This window comes from Myotis myotis, unplaced genomic scaffold (genome assembly GCF_014108235.1).
Source record: "Myotis myotis isolate mMyoMyo1 unplaced genomic scaffold, mMyoMyo1.p scaffold_m19_p_5, whole genome shotgun sequence".
NCBI classification, from domain to species: Eukaryota; Metazoa; Chordata; class Mammalia; order Chiroptera; family Vespertilionidae; genus Myotis; species Myotis myotis.
The window spans coordinates 81,563,493-81,578,495 of NW_023416357.1; positions in this window are offsets into that span (position 1 = coordinate 81,563,493).

Consider the following 15,003-nt stretch of genomic DNA (forward strand, 5'->3'; position numbering starts at 1 on the left):
CACTCATTCACCTTTTCAGCACAGAGTCTCCACTCAACCAGTACTGGACACATACCTGATCATTTGATATGGTACCAGCAGAATAAAATAAATAAATACAAAACAAACCACAAAGATAGTAAGTTTCACTGGTGAGTTTACCCAAAATTTCAGTCACAAAACCCAGAAAGTACTCTACTTTTTGGTATATAGGTTTTATGACTTAGGATTTAGTATCCTTTCCCATTTTTAATTCTCTATGGGAAGAGCATACCATCTGGCCAGTGTAGGGCCTGCACAAGTCTGGATCAGGGCTACCTCTTCCAGGAAGCTTTCCAGGCCACCCAGGCTGGGTCAGATCTGTCTGCCACGCTCTCACAGCCCCCCAGCTTCTATTGCCACCCCAGCACACAGTATTGGGGTGTCTGTTTGCCGGCCCCTCTCCCTCACTCCTGAGCCCGTAGAGCAGGAAGAAGGCCTCATTCCTCCCTGTGTTCCTAGCAGTGTTAGCGCGCTGTCAGGGACTGTTTGTGAAACCGAGCCTGATAACCAGGCTGGCCTACGTGATTGCCACTTGCTCCAGCTTGTGCCCTCCAGTCTTGCTGGGATAAGACGTGCCCAGTTGGCCCTTTCACAGCCTGCCAACTCCCCCAAGAGTGGTGGGACCCTCTTCAGAGCCTTAGAGAAGTCCCTCTCTTCCTGTCTCCCTGGTTCCAGCTGTGGCCCTCACTGCCCTCCAGGAGGGGCTCCTGGAGAGGAGAGCCTCCCCTCCCAGTCCTGCCTGGACGAGTGGGATCAGATGCTGGGCTGGGGGCCCCTTGTCTGCACAGAGGCAGGATTTATCTCAGTTTGGGGAGGTCCAGGGCCCCGGAGCCCTAGATCATCATTAGTTCCATCAAAGAGGCGGCTATGATCTGAAGGGGCAAGATGCATGGCGTCCAAATTGGAAACAGCCTGGTAGGCTGCAGGGCAGGAGCCGGGCGGGAGAGGGCTCAGCCGCCCCAGGGGAGTCCTCAGACATTGGAGGAGTCCCATAGACAGTGCACAGGAAGGGGAGGAGGAGGAGGAGGAGGAGGAGGAGGAGGAGGAGGAGGAGGAGGAGAAGGAGGAGGAGAAGGAGGAGGGAAGAGAAAACATTCCACTCAGGCTCCAGGGAAGGAAGCCGTGTGCGGTGGAGCGAAGCCAAGTCTGCAAGTCAACGTGACCTCCCCAGGGAGGCCGGGGAGAAGGAGGCCAATCCCGTTCACGACACGAAGGGCCTCCCATGTCTGGCCCCATGCCACACACCTGCGTGCACCGTGTCTCACCTCCCACAGAAATAGAAATCATTCCCTTTCCTTTACAGATGGGGAAACTGAGGCTGGGAGGGGAGAACTGATGTGCCCAAGGGTACCTGGCCTGAAGCTGGGGCTCCAGCCCAGGTGCCTTGATCTCCAGGATTTCACCATTTCCTTGAAAAGGCAGCGAGAGCACAAGGAATATTGAATGGCTTGTAAGACCCTCCATCCTTGCTCTCCCTGTTTACGCCCAGCATGTAGGCAGTGGTTTGACTTTAAACCCTAGGTTTAACATAGAGATAGAGAAACGACAGAAATGTCTTCTAGATATCAGGAAATGGCAATCCTAGAGGGCACAAGTGGAATTTAAAGGACATATTCGACTATATAAGAACAAATTTAAAAGATCTCTCCCACCTTCTGTTCTTTGCTGATGACCAGACTATTTCTAGACATCCCATCCACTCCAGAGGATGTCCTCTAAGCCCTATACTACGCAGGCCTCCGGACAGCTGGAGGCATCCGCTCTCCACATCAAGCCCCTCTCTCCAGGGGACAGAGAGCAGCTGTGCCATAACCCCTAGCACTACCTGTGGGTCACCTGGGTGCTGCCCTGTCCCTTCCTAGGTTCCAGTGCCCCGCTTGAGAGGGAGGGACTCTGCTTAGTGAGTTCATCCTCCAGCTCCAAAGGGGCCCCAAGAGGAAGCCCAGGAAGGACATGAAAATGCCTGCAAGGCGGGCTGATGATTCTTTAGTGGAAGATGCAGCCAGGGAAATGTTCAGGCTAGGGGGACAGGGATGAGTGACAAGACTTCTGACCAAGGGTGTTCCAGAGCTTTATTTATCGTGGCAAAAATGGACTGGTCCCAGTTTTATAAAACAACCATAACAATAAAAATTTCATAGGAAAAGGCAGGAAGGAAATACAACAAAACATTGTTGAGTTGTGAAATTGGAGATTTGGGAATTCATTTTTCTGTATTTTCTAATTTTTCTATAATGAGTGGATTTTTAAAATTCATTTTAATTAGTTATATTTCCCCCAACATTTTATTATGAACAATTTCAAACATACAGCAAAGTTGAAATGGTGTTACAGGGAACACACACACATATATATACCTCTTCCTAGATTCGACCCCTAACAGTTTATTATATTTTATCACATATCCATCTATCCATCCATCCCTCCCTCCTGCCATCCATAAATCCACCTTTAGTTCTTTATGCAATTGCAGACAGCAGTATACTAGTATTTCCCCCTAAATACTTCAACATGCACTGGAGGGAGAATTGTTTTTACTAGTCATCTAGGGGGCTGCCCTTACCTCTGAGAAAAGTAGCCCCCAAGCCCACCCTCCTTGCAGCAGGCTGGCCAGGAGCAGTGGGGCTGGTGCGGAGTGGGGCCCAGCCCTCCTGCCTTACTCTCGGGGTGAGCTGGTCAGCCTCTGGAGCCCTGTGGTTTCCCCCACCCAAGACAGGGGTACTGCATGTAAGTAAGCCGCTCCTCTGCCAGTCAGCTGAGGGCGTGGTGAAAGTTCCCTGAGATAAGGCCTGTACTCACCTTAGGCTTCTTGCAGGGATAAAAGTGTCAGCTTCAGAAAATAAAAATACAGGACACCTGGTAAAATTTGAATTTCAGATAAACAACACATTTTTTTAGTGTAAGTATGTCCCGGGCAATGTTTGGGACATACTTACACTAAAATATTATTTAGTCTGTATTTTATCTGGCAACCCTATGCAAGACAGGGGGAATGAAAGCCGCAGGAAGGGAAGCAAGTCAGAAGCATATTCTCCCACTTGTGCTGTACTTTACAAAGTGGTTTTCCGTCTGTCATCTCACTGGAGACTCACTCTTACCCTCCAATAGAGAGTATTGTTTTATTCCCATTTTGGAGTTAAAGAAACTGAGGCTCAAGAAAGTCAAGGGTCCCCAGCCAGCTGACAAGGTGCAGAGTTAGAGCTCAGCTCAGCCTTCAGGGGAGGCTATCCCCCCCAAATCCCCTCCCCCCAACCCCAGTTCCTCTCTTTGAGACCTCAGCAAACCACGAATTTCCATACTAAAACCTGCCAGGACTGGCCTGCAAGCCTGCAGCTCCAGTGCTAAGGGGTCACCATCTCTGTGATAGTTAATTGTATATGTGAACCTGGCTGGGATTTGGGTACCCAGATATTTGGCTAAGGGTTATTTCTGGGTGTGTCTGTGAGGGTGTTTCTAGATGAGATTAGCATTTGATCAATAGACTGAGTAAAGCAACTTGCCCTCCTTAACGTAGGTGGGCCTCATTCAATCCATTGAGGGACCCAAGAGAACAAAAAGGTGGAAGAAGAAAGAACTGGCTCTCTCCTTGACTGCCTGAGCTGGGACATGGGTCTTCTCAAGCACTCAGACTGGGGCTTACACCACTGGCTCCCCTGTCCTCAGGCTTTGGACTCAGACTGAAACTATACCATGTCTCTCCCGGACCCCCGGCTTGCAGACAGCAGATTGTGGGACTTCTCAACTTCCATACTCACATGAGCCAATTCCTATACTAAATCTCTTTTAAAATCTTTATATATGGATCCTATTGGTTCTGTTTCTCTGGACAACCCTGACTAATACAACCTCTCTCAGAGGGAGGGAGGTCTCTGGGGACTGGCTGCTGGCCCCACCCTAGGGAGCTAGGAGGAACAGATGTGGGTTAACACCATCCAGCAGAGGCCTTGACAGTTCACATGCCACATGGTGGCTCCAGAGTTCATGGGGCAAGGCTACAGCAGGATAGAGGCCACACAAGGCTTCCCATGTCATCAACACTATGTTCGGGGCACCCACGTGGATTCTGGGGGAGGACACAGCTGGAGGGGGTCGCAACATGGAGTGAGAGGAGCTGCATGCCAAGGGCATGTGAGCAGGCACTGCGAATGGAAAAGTGGGTATCCCTCAGATGATAAGTCCTGCTGAGTCCTCCTTTTAACTCCCCAAACCTGCTCTGTCCCATCCAATGGCAGCTACTACCAATGCAACATCGTCGAAGGAATCAGACCCAAAAGGTTGGTCTGTGGAAAGGAGGCTAGGCCAGTCCTGCCCTGCTACTGACTACTCTCCTGGGCCTAGGCTCTTTGGTCTCCAGCTGACCAGTCCTTTCTGCCTGCCTGCAGCCATCCAAGAGACTCTCCCATTCATTCATTCATTCATTCATTCAGTACAATTTGTGTTTGACAGGCAGAGAATGACCATTAAGTTGCACACAGTGTTAACTACCTCTCCACCAGTGAAACTAAGCAAGAGGTCATCTATTAATAACCTGTAAACATTTTCACAAAATAACGTGGTGACTTCAATTATATCATTCCTACAACCACACCTCATTCACATGAAACTGGGGCAGTCAGTTTGAGGAACTGTGAGTTAAGGTTTATTTTATTTATTTTGTGAGTTAAGGTTTAAAGCAGACATGGGGAATCTTTTTTTTTCTGCCTAGGGTCATTAGAATATTTATAACATCATTTTTGGGCCATACAAAATTATCCCAACTTAAAAATTAGCCTGCTATATTTGGTCAAACATTTAATTAAGTTACTGCTAATGCCTTGGCAGGGGCAGACCAAATGATTTCTTAGGGCTTATACGGCCTGCAGGCCAGATGCTCCCCACCCCGGGTTTAAAGGGTAAAATAAGAAAAATGTCCCCTTCCAGGGCCAGCTTCCCAGAGGTGAGGCAGAATTCATGAAGCCCACCCACCTCTCAGACAGTTCCATAAAGTTCTCTGAGGCACCACAGAGCTCCCTGATTTCCCTCATTTTGGTATCGGCTTCTGGCCAGCTGTTCTCAGTGTCAGCTACCTGCTCAACAGGTTGAAAATGAGCATCCGCACCTGCCACAGGGCTTGGTCAAGCCAGGCCAACTGCAGAGCCGAGACGCAGGCATAACTGGGGTGATGGCGTTGACCCCCAGCCCAGATGAGCCATCACGGCACGGGCTGAGCTCTGTGCAGCTCTGGCGAGACTCAAGCTCTAGGGTCTTTCTTACATCAGGTCTGCAAATGTATCCCATATGTCTGGTTAACTGCATTTAAATAGTTATTTGAAATATAATTTATTTTACTATAATCATTTGCTGAAAAGCATACATTTAAATGTAGTAATACAGTAACCAAACATTTATGGGTTGAATATTGTTGGATACTGTCCTGACAAAGTAGAGAAAAATTCTCTATCTGAATTTCCATGATCTCTCCCCTGACACACACACACACACACACACACACACACACACACACACACACCCTGCCCCACACCAGAATTTTTCTTCTCTGAAGGGAAGGTTTTTTTGTTTGGTTTTGTTTTTACTTTAAATCCCCGAGATTAGTTTTTGGCAAGTTTCCTTTGCTGTCTACCCAATGGTTTTCAAATAGTCATCATTTCTCTGAGATGATAAACAGTGAAGATTGCTTTTACTTTTGAACGCAATGAGAATATGTCTGTGGCTTCACTTTGAAGCTCATCAGGAAAAAAAAAACTCCTGTAACATTTAGCACGTGTACAGGAATCCTCGATTCATGGGCCACCTGTGTGTCTGATAGTCATTAAATGCTGCTTCCGAAGTTTCAATAATCCCTGGAAGGCCCTCAGTCACAGCAGATAAAGCCTGGGGCTGTACGACCCCGTGTGACTTCAGCAAACTACCCGGCGTCCTGCGTGCTGCTCCACGACTCCTGTTACATGTGTTTTGGGTAGTTGCCAGTCTTTTCACTGATGAATGGATAACGTTGAACAAAGCATTGAACCCAGTGAAAGCCCTCCGTGAGGTTTTCATTTTTCTGCAAAGGCCTCACCATCACAAAGTCCAACCGGTGGGCGCGACAATATGCCTAAACAGTTTCGGCTCTTCCTCCTTATGCCATACCGCCGTGTGGTCAAGTGTTCCCTGCGTTTGTCAAGCCTTCAGCTGTGGATTTGACCACCTGTGTTAAGACCCCCACTTGGATTTGCTGCAGATGGCTTTACGACCATATAGAAGTTGATCTTAATCATTTTTTCAATACTAGCAAAATCTATGAATCTCTATCTTGGTAATAGTGATTGGAGTTTTTCTTACCTAAACTTACTATGGTTCTTTCACTGCCCAACCAGTGGCCTTGTCACAGGTTATCGAATCAGGAAACATTGATTTCATCTGGCATGCCCTATAACATTTTAGATTTTATTTTATGGTGATTTCATTTTAAATTTACTAACTTCTACAGCCATCAATGGATTCATAAGTTATAATACGTTGTTTTCTCTCTTCCAGCAACTCCCTCCAAATTGCCTTTATTCACAGATGAAATATACTTGTCATGACTTCTTAATGATAAACACTGTTTTCCAAGGAATAAAATATGTTTAACTCTGAATTTCAGGTATGTTCTAGTTTCCTCAAGCTGTTATGAGTGAGAAGATAATAACTTGTTAGTGACAGCTTCCCCAGGAAATCAATATTCTCTGCCCCCCCCCCCATTGCAATGATTTCAGATGCATTTTATGTCTCCTGTGTCTTCAGAATTTTTACAGAAATGTTGCTCTTTTTCCCAAACAGAAACTCCTTTTGCGCGATGTGAATGATTTTCCTCTGCAGGTGTATTTTGTTGACAAAACATCGGCATGAGTAAGAGCACGCTCTAGCACCCATTTCCTACCCTTGCAAATCCAAATGCCAGGAGTTTTCAAAATTTCCAGATTTGCCTTAAATTTCTCATACTTAAAAATCACAAATTTCAAGCTACATGTGGTCTTCTAGCTTGAACCCGTGTTATTTTCTATATGTATATTGGCATCATTTATATAGGAATTAATTATTGGTGCTAAGGAACTTGAAGCACTGGATCCCACCATTTTGACTCCATCATTAAAGAATAAAACAAACATATAATATATTATTTGTATTCCTAAGCAAGGGTCAATACCCCTAAGTACTCATTGGAGCCACATTTCAACTATACGCATGATTTTTAGTTTGCCCGAGCTGAACTCTTAGAAATATGAACACAGAGTCTGATTTTCACATCTTTTTCCAATAATCGCACTTACCAAGAAAGAAACCATAGCTGACCATGACCAATATACCCAATAATTGAAGGAGAGTAAGACATTTGTCTTCCCGGCAGCACAAAGCTATGCACTTGTCAACATGAACTCAGGGTTTACTTGAGTGAGCGGGCAGAGTATTTGCCGAGAGAGAGGGCATAATTGATGGATTCTGCGGCCGTGCATGTGCCGGTGTTAGCTTTCATCTTCTATCTTGATGAGAAGATTACTATTTTTTTATTCGACTACAGCATAAAGAGAAGCATGAATTGTGTTTCACGTAGATGTAGCTGATTCCATGTCTTTTTGGCTCTTCTCTGTCACATTTCTGACAGTTGAAGCAGTTTTTTTCTTCTCTCTCTTTGGGAAGTTGGAGGGGCCGCCGTTCATTCTCTTACTCCTTGGGCTTTCACAAAGCACCCCCATGCCCGGCCCACAGCTGGGCCCTGCGCATGCAGGTGAACCACCCATCTCATGTCCTGGGAGAGCTCAGAGAGCAAGACAGATGGTGATGATTCTGAACTATTTTTACTTACAACCCTGACACCAAATGGGTGTGTATATGATGTTTTATCCCCCCCTACACCAACCAGTTCTTTCACTTTGTGGACACCAACTGGGTGTCCTGCAATTCAATTCAATTCTGACACTAATTACCTGGAGTTAAGGCAGACACCACAGGTTAAGGGCTCAGTCCCACAAAACTGCCTCATTTCAGATGTCAATTGTAAGTATTGGGTGCCCAGGGTACCTACACGTCTGTCTGACTGGGCTGACAAAAGCAGGGCCTCTCATGGCTCCCTCCCTGGGTTCAATAATTTGTTGAAAGGACCTTGTTATGAATAACAAAAAAGGTCCTATCTCATCTATCACTCAGGAAATTCCAAAGGTGTTAAAACCACTGCACTAGGTATTGAATACTGTATATTTCTTACTGTGTCGTGATAACTGCAGAAGACAGGTGAGTCATTTCCTCCCTGGCTCAAGTGAGGAAGGAAGAATGAGCCAAGGTTTCATGGGAGTGACTGGCAGTGTGGTCATCCACAATCCTACCAAGACCCCCCCCAAAACCTACAACCTAAGTAAAAGGAACATGCACATTCAGTTCCAAGACAAGTTCCCAGCCCCTCCTCCCAACCTGATTTTGGCTCTCAAGCCTCCCCCAGATAGAAATGGGGAGCGGGGGGAAGGACAGTGGCTGTCTTTCTCAGGATCTTCTGCCCACTTTGGGGAGAGACGGGCCCCTTGCTGTCGCTAGTGTCAGCCAATGCCATCCTTCACATCCAGAGAGGACCTCCCGACCCCAGCCTGCAAGGGAGGCCTTGGCTGCTGCAAGGCCTCGGAAGCCATGCAAAGACACCTGGTCCGGCCCAGGGCTCCGACACAGCTGCAGGCTCTCTGGTCATGGGGCTGATGTATCCGCACTTCCAACAACTGCCTGATCACACCTTATACCAGGGGTCCTCAAACTACGGCCCGCGGGCCACATGCAAACACAAATATTGTATTTGTTCCCGTTTTGTTTTTTTACTTCAAAATAAGATATGCGCAGTGTGCATAGGAATTTGTTCATAGTTGTTTTTTTTAAACTATAGTCCGGCCCTCCAACGGTCTGAGGGACGGTGAACTGGCCCCCTGTTTAAAAAGTTTGAGGACCCCTGCGTTATACTAACCAAACATGAGAAACTCTGCACAATACATTCTGTTTGGAAAAGAAGGGAGGGATTCTCTGGGAAGCCCCTGGACTGCCACTTAGCATGAGCGATGGCGCGAAGGGAGCGTCTTTGCACATCAGCGGGAAAGACCTCGAAACAAGAGAGATGAGCTAGAAGAGATAAGAGGGAAATGTAGGAGCAAAGCCTTTGAGAGGGTTGGCTTGGGGGAAGGGTTCAACAGCAAAAGGGCATGAGGGAACCTTTGGGGATTGTGGAAGAATTTAGAACCCAGTATGGGGAAAGTTCTAGAACTTGATAAGGGTGATGGGTACATGAGTGTATACAACGGTCAAGATGCACTTAAAATGGGTATGTTTTATTGTATATAAATTATAGGTCAATAAAGTTGGATTTTAAAAAAATTTTTGAGAGGAAAAGAATGATGGTGGTGCTTATCAGCGCTGTGGGGAACAGAAGGTAAGGGCAGGAGGGGTGTGGAAGGTTCTAACATTTGAGTTTCAGGTTCCGAAGTCTTGGACTGAAAGAGTGGTCCCTGAACCTGGAGCATCAGTACCACCCAGTGACAAAGGTCCTATCCTTGACCAAAGTCTACTCAAGCTCCCCCAAACTCTTTTTTAACTAGGCCCCAACTTTTGGACTTCCATGTTTATTTTCTGCATGTCCAATATTAGCAGGAATTCTGCTAAGTCAGTTTAACCAGAATCCCAAGTCCTCCATATCTGACCCCCTCCATAGCTGTCCAAATTCCTTATCCTCTACCACCTCCAGGCAATGCCTGCCTTCAGCAGGAACCCTGTTGGGTTAGTTGAGCCAGAACTCCTTACCCCTGGTGTTCCCTCTCAGTAATTTTCCATCCACTGACCCTACCCTGTTTCTTGGTGATAAATTCCCACTTTTCTTTGTTGTATTAGGAGTTGAGCCTAATCTCTCTCTCCTACTGCAAGACCCCATGGCAGTGGTCTCTACACCTAGCTCAACAGTACCCCCTTGTATAAAGTCTTTCTTATTGTCTTTAACAAGTGTCACCTAATAATTTTTCTTTAACACTGGGGAGCTCTTTGGAAATTGGAGATTTCAGGTGCCACCCCAGGCCTGCGGAACCAGAGTGCTCACGGTAATGAGATCCCGGGTGATTCACACACACGTTAAAGTCTGAGAAGCGCTGAGTTAATGGGCCTGGAATGGCTCCTTAAAGTGAAACGCACACAGCTATGAAGATTGAAGGCCACAAGCAAGGCAAAAGAAACGGCAAGGTTGCAGGCCTACATGGGCACCCAGCCCTTAGGTGGGAGCCTGGTCCAAGGGAGAGGGCAAGGTACAGAGCCCAGGACCCCGATTTGGATCTTGGTCATTTTCCCAGTGAAAACCAAGCTGGGCATAGGACTGTCAAGTTCACCAAGGGCTCTCCACATGCATGGTCTCTTCTGAGTCTGGCCTAACCCTGCAAGACCAGAAGGAGCCTTTTGTCAGCTTTACAAATGAAGATGCTTTAGCCCAGAGCAGAGGGACTTCCTCACAAATGCCCCATCGGGGAGGCCAGGTGCTTTGCTGCAAAAGCTGAGAGGCTGGGCCAAGTGGTCCTCATTAGCATGGGCAAGGGTCCCCTGAAAGGAGGGGACCAGCCCTGGCTTGGAGGGCCTCCCTGGAACAAGTCCTTACTTGCCCAGTTGCCTTGCTGCAGCTGGCTGAACTTCCAGGAATACCAGGGCAGCTCCCGCAACCCCCACTCAGACCCAGAAGGCTTTCAGGTATCAGGCCTGATCCAAGCAAACGGCCAGTCACCTGGATGTGCAGGGCACCTGGGGGAGCTTTACTTCAGCTGCCAATGCCTGCTTTGATGCCTGTCCCTGCAGCAGCTGAAACCGGGGAGAGAGAGGGCTGGAGCCAGGGGCCTCATGGGCATCCCTGTGGCTGCTGAGCACAAGAGCCGGTTGCAGCCTCAGCAAGGGCTGCTCCCCTCCACTTCCAATCCTCACACACCACAGGTCCGTTTGTTGGTTTCCAGATTCCAAGCTCACGCATGTTAGAACCCACCCTTGGAGCTCAGGATGACCCTGCAATGTGCAGAGAGAGAAACAGAGCCCAGCAGGTAAAGGAGGTGTCTTTGTCACACAGCAAGCCGGTGGCAGAGCCAGCCGGCACTGAAGCTTTCCCTTTCATGGCTTCAGTCTGCATGTGCGCCCCAACCTGGGCACAGCCAGAGCCTCCCTCACAGGAAGCACTTCCTGAGTGTGTGGGTGACAGCAATGTGTCCCTTCTCCAAGCCAAACGCCTGCCTCAAGGCCCCCGCACCTGTTGTTCCCTCTATGCCGGAGGCTCTCGGCATCCCCAGGGCTTACATTCTCAGGACACACAGGTCTCTGCTCACAAAGTCAGCTCATCAGAGAGGCCCATCCTCACCCTGATCTGCTGCTCTTTACATCTGAACGTTCCTTGATAATATGTTCTATAGTAATCGTTGCATTTTGTTTATTTTCAGTCTTCCCTGACCTGAATATAAAAGCCAGAGTGGCGGGGACTTTGTTTTGTTAATTGCTGTATCCCCAGTGCCTGAACGGTACTTAACATTTAAGTGGTGCTTACTAAATATTTGTCCAATGACTAAATGAATTCAGCCCACGCTGTCAGGGTCTGAGGGTAGTGAGGAATTCCCTCCCTGTTGTGTCAGGAGATCTGTGAACACATCCTCACTTCCACCCTCCATCTCCTCTGTGGTTTGCAGATTCGGCCTCTCACACCTCACTGTTCCCAGGGAAGTGCATGAGGGAGACGAGGCTACGTCTTTATCCTGCCCTCAGATGGCTGGTCTCTCCCTGACCACCAGTACTGCCACCATCCCCTGGGTTCTTTTAATTAATTACTCATCGGAGATTGTCCTTCCCGTCCACTCCTCTCAACTCCTCCCCAGAGAAGTGGCAGACAGTTTATAATTCCATCTTATTGCCTATTTAATCCTCACAACCACCCAAGGAGGCAGACGCAATTACACTCAGAACCTGAGGCTCAGAAAGGTTAAATAACTTCCCTGAGGCCACACAGCTAGTAAAGGGCAGGGTGGGGAACTCAAACCTAAGGCCCCTGATTCTGAGTTCCGGTGTCTCTCCTTGTCTATGCTCGCTCTGGGATCTGGCCCGGAGGGAGGAAAGAAGGCACACCGAATTACCACTGGGATAATAAAAGTGAAGTGCCTAGCGAGTGGTTGGTGCTCGTTGAGGACCTGAGAACCCAGACAGGGCTCTGCTCCTAGAGTCTGTTCTCTTGGAATGTTGTCTGGCAGGTCTGGCAACTCTCTTCAGCCCCTTCTTTTAGAACACCCACCAGGGGCAGGTGGGACACAGGGAAGCACTTGGCAGGAGCTGACACCACACTGGATGCTCCCCTCCTGGTTCTATAGATGATTCCAATGGCCAGCAGTAGAGGGGGTTGGGTGGGTAACCAAGCAACCCAAGTGGGGGCCACTCTGCCGTCCTGAGCAGCTGACCTCCCTGGGTCCTGATGCTGCAAAGAGGCGCTCCTGCCACACCCCCGTGACAAGTCTGTCCTCAGCCTCTCCAGAGCAAGCAGCGACAGACAACTCATTACCCCATCACACTTCCCCACAGCTTGGTGAGAAAGAATGTTCTTCCTTTTATTGAGCTGAAATCCTCCTTCCTGGATGCAGTGCCCATTGGCCCGCCCTTTGTGGCCTCACAGAATAATCTTTCTTCAGGGGAAGGAGGGTCTCCCGCCCACCGAGTTTTCTCCCAGTGACATGATCGTGGTCCCCTGACCATTCCATACACGACAGAGCTTCCTCTTCAATCTGCTTTTTCTTCGAAAACACAAGTATTCTAGAGAACAGGACTGCCACCTCCCTTTTCATGGAAACCAGGCCTGTAGACATACAGCCTAAATTCACATTTGCTCTCTGGGCAGCCATCTCCTAGACCCTGAACGGTGTGAGCTGAGCTTTGAAGGATGACAGGATTTTAATCCAGTATCCAACACAGTGGTTAGCAGGGAGTTGGCTCCAAAGGGCACAGAAAATAGGCAGAGAGGAGAATGGTATGGCCAAAGCTGTGACGTTGGGAATGATCATGGCCTATTTGGAGGAAACGTAGGTCTGGCTGAGACAAGTGTTCATGACGGGGGCCCCAGTTTGAAGACGGAAGTTGGGATCAATCGCCCAAAGCCTTGAATGACAGGTTCAAGGCTTTGGACTCCTAACAGGTTTGGGGTGTGACTAAAGGTTTGATATCATGGCCCTTGATTCAGGGAGTTTGTGGGATGGACTCTGGGGAGGGGGAGAGGAGGAAGGGAGCCCACATTAGGAGGCTGTCCCACCACCCGAGTGGAAGGTAAGAAATCATAGAATGCCGCCCTGGGAGATGATCTATGTCTCCTTCATCCACAAGTGAGAAAATCAGGGCCCAGAGAGAGAGAGAGTGACTTGCCCAAGGTCACACCGTGAGCAAGAAATAGAACATGGGTCACATTTGATTTTTTAAAATTTTTTTCAGCTCAGTTTTCTTGCTGTTACATTTGGCCTTCAGACCTTGGCACCCAGTAGGGGGTTAAAAAATAAATGTGGGCCTGGTTCCATGTGGGCCTAGGTTGGTGGCAATAAGGAGGCATTACAGAATAGGTAGCAATGAGAAGAGGTCAGGGCAAGGTTTCACTTGTCCCATATCAGGTGAACTCATTCCAGGGAGCCTTCTCCAGGGATCAAGCCGCTAAGAGCCCCTATGGGTCCAAATGGCCTCAGAGACCTCACTAGCCCATAGGACCAGGGTGTGGCCACACAAGGGGACATCTGCCTGGCCTCTGGAAGGAGGCAATGCACACGCTCCCTGGAGGGCCTGCAGAGGGACGTCCCAGGGCATTTGCAATTCTCCCTCCATGGTGGGGACGCAGCAGGGAGAAGGACTTCCGCCAACTAAACCAGTGGCTCTCCGGGTGATCTTGAGCTAATCTCTAACCCTGTTTGCATCTTGGCTTTCTCATCCATGAAATGGGGATGATGATACTTACCTACCTCATCGCCGAGTTATGAGAATTAATTAATGTTTATAAAGGACTTGGAGATCCACAGATGAAAGGCGCTATAGAACTACAAAGTATCATTACTGTAATTACATTACACTATTATATCTCGGGCCAAGGGCCCTCTGCAGCTTCACTTTATTACTGAGAACGGGCGATGGGGTGCAGATAAAACCCAATCTCCCCCAACCATCGCTCCAAAGTCCAACTAAACTTCATCTAGATCTAAACTCCCGGAGATTCCATCAGGCTTGGAAGACATGACAAGCGTCTCCAGCCCCAGAATTCCCCCAGGGCTGAGAGACATCGAGAAAGACTGTCTTCTGAGTCTCCTCCTAAAAACAACAACTCTGGGGGGTCTCTGAATTCATCTAGAGGCTGCACCCCACCAGCCAGCCTGACCCTGGGTCACCAGGCCAGGTTCCTGTGTTTTGGGGGGCCTTTTTTGTGCTAAACTGGTGCCCCTATGGGGTCCCATCCCACGGTTCCCTGGCCTCAAGTCAGACCCGACTGGACGTCAAGCTCCCCCATGTTTATTGAACCAAACCTCCAACGATTCCTGTCCTCACTCATCATCACTCATTTCACAATACCCCAGCCCGACCGAGTAGGCGAAAGCTAGATCAGAAAGAAATATAATTACCTTTTTACGAGCTTATGACATGGTTGCACCCTCCTTGCCTGCCAGCTTGTCCAGTCACTCACAAATGATGATATACATACTATAAATTATATCATTATCGACCTATAATTACAGGCACCATATATATGAATCCCCCTGAAGGAGACCGAGCCTCCAAGATTATGTACCCTCACCCCTCGGTCCCTTGGGAAAAAGCCGGCTGCCAAGAGGGGAGATTATTTCCAAATTTCAAAGACGCTTGGTTAAAACAACAGAGGCTCCCCCTCCCATCTTCATGCATACACCACCACCACCACCACCACCACCCCCTCCCCCAGAACGTATCAGCTCTCCCCACAGCACTTGAGGCGTT